Consider the following 2,805-nt stretch of genomic DNA (forward strand, 5'->3'; position numbering starts at 1 on the left):
GCTTTCTAAGGATTCAAAACTAGTCTAAGGCCAAAACTGTTTTTGAAAATCTAAAAATGGAAAGTTTTGAAAACAAACAAGTTTAACTTATAATTTGAAAACAATTTTGAAAAATCCTAGTCTATTAGCACATCCCTAATTTTCGACGTAAGTTGCTAAATTCACTTTCAGGGAGTGGTTTTGTGAAAATGTTAGCTAAATTTGATTTAGACTCAATGTATTTGAGTTCAATATCACCTTTAGTAACATGATCCCTGATAAAGTGGTGCCTAATTTCAATATGTTTGGTTCTTGAATGATGCACCGGGTTCTTGGTTAAGTTAATTGAACTTATGTTGTCAATTAATACTTTTACATTTGTGATATTTAAGTTGAAGTCTTTTAGAGTATGCATCATCCATAATAATTGTGCAACACATTCGTCTATAGCTATGTATTCTGACTCAGTGGTAGATAGAGCAACACAATGTTGCTTTATACTAAACCAGCTGACAAGTGATGAACCTAATAATTGGCATCCACTACTTGTGCTTTTGCGGTCTAATTTACATCCAGCATAATCTGAGTCAGAATACCCTATTAGTTCAAAATTATTGGTCCTAGGATACCAAATTCCTACATTTGTTGTTCCCTTAAGATATCTAAAAATTCTTTTAACTTGTGTCAAATGGGATTCCTTAGCACAAGTTTGGTATCTAGCACACATACTAACTGCAAATAAAATATCAGGTCAGCTTGCAGTTAAGTACAGTAGGCTACATATTGCACTCCTATAATATTTTAAATCAACTGGTTTTCCATTTGGGTCATTATCTAAGATTGTGTTTACTACCATAGGTGTTTTTATTTCTTTTGTATTTTCCATTCCGAATTTTTTAAGTAATTCTTTAGTGTATTTGTGTTGATAAATATAATTTCCTTCATTTGTTTGTTTGATTTGTAATCCTAAGAAATAAGTTAATTTTCCTACTAAGCTCATTTCAAATTCTTTTTCCATTAGATTAATAAATTCTTCTAAAAATTCTGAGTTTGTTGAACCAAATATTATATCATCTACATATATTTGTGCAATAAATATATCTGTATTTAATGATTTAACAAACAAGGTTGGGTCAATTTGACCTTGGTTGAATCCTTTAGATGTTAAGTAAGATGTTAGCCTTTCATACCATGCCCTGGGTGCTTGTTTAAGTCCATATGATGCTTTCTTTAACTTAAAAACATAATCAGGGTGTTCTAGACTTTCAAACCCAGGAGGCTGATCTACATAAACTTCTTCTTTAATTAGTCCATTAAGAAAGGCAGACTTAACATCCATTTGGTATAGTTTGAATCCCTTGTGGGCTGCATAACTTAGTAACATTCTAATGGATTCTAATCTGGCTACTGGGGCATAGGTCTCACCATAGTCAAGTCCTTCTACCTGACTAAACCCTTTGGCAACTAGTCTAGCCTTATTTCTAGTGATTTCCCCAGTTTCACTTAATTTGTTTCTGAATACCCATTTTGTTTCTATTATTTTCTTATTCTTAGGTGGTGGTACTAGGTCCCAAACTTCATTACGCTCAAATTGGGCTAGTTCTTCTTGCATAGCTATAATCCAGTCTGGGTCTAGTAGGGATTCATCCACAGTTTTGGGTTCAATTTTTGAAATTAGAGAAATTTGACTTAGGTTTCTAAAGGATGATCTGGTTTGAACTCTCAAGCCTGGGTCACCAATTATTTGATCAGTTGGGTGATTTGGGTTAACCCTTATTGTTCTAGGGGGTTGACTCTCTTGATGTTGTTCCTCTTCTTCATGACTTAGAGTTTGGTTGGTTTCTGGAACAAATTCAAGTGGTTGTGTAAGTTCTAAGGTTTGTTTAGTTTCTTCAAATTTTACATTAGTAGTTTCTTCAATTTTTAAGGTAACCTTATTATAGATTCTATAGCCTCTATTATTTAGTGAATATCCTACAAAAATTCCATTTTCAATTTTAGAGGAGAATTTTCCTAAGTGTTCTCTTGTATTTAAGATGAAAACTGGGCACCCAAATACTTTAAAATATTTTATATTGGGTTGTTTATTATAAAACATTTCGAAGAAGGTTTTGTTATGGGTTTTATTTATTGTTGTTCTATTTTGTACATAGCAGGCTGTACTAACAGCTTCTGCCCAAAAATATTTAGGTAGGTTATATTCATTTAACATTGTTCTAGAAGCTTCAAGTAAGGTTCTATTTTTTCTTTCTACAATCCCATTTTGTTGGGGGGTTTTAGGGCATGAAAATTCATGATGGTAATCATTTTCAAGACAAAATCTGTTAAAGTTGTGATTTTTAAATTCTCCCCCGTTGTCACTCCTAATTCTTTTAATTTTAAGATCTTTTTCGTTTTCAATTTGTTTGCAGAAATTTATAAAGATTTCAAAAGTTTCATCTTTATGTTTTAAGAATTTTACCCAAGTAAACCTAGAATAATCATCTATAATTACTAAACAATATAAGTTTCCATTTATAGATTGACTCCATGGGAGTAAAAAAGATCTAAATGTAGAAGTTCTAATATTGAGTTAGTTTGTGGCTGATTTGTTTGTTTGTGAGTGGATTTAGTTTGTTTACTTTGTTGACAAGCATTACATATGGTTGAATCTAAGTTAGGTAATTTTGGTAAGCCTCTCACAAGTCCATTTAGTTTACTTATATTTCTAAAGTTGGTGTGAGACATCCTCCTATGCCATAACCAAGATTCTTCTTTTAGTGTTAAATAACATTTAATTGAAGAAGTGGTTAAGTTGATAGCATAGATGTTGTCTTTTCTAAAGCC

The sequence above is a fragment of the Zingiber officinale genome, chromosome 9B (assembly GCF_018446385.1).
Source record: "Zingiber officinale cultivar Zhangliang chromosome 9B, Zo_v1.1, whole genome shotgun sequence".
NCBI lineage: Eukaryota > Viridiplantae > Streptophyta > Magnoliopsida > Zingiberales > Zingiberaceae > Zingiber > Zingiber officinale.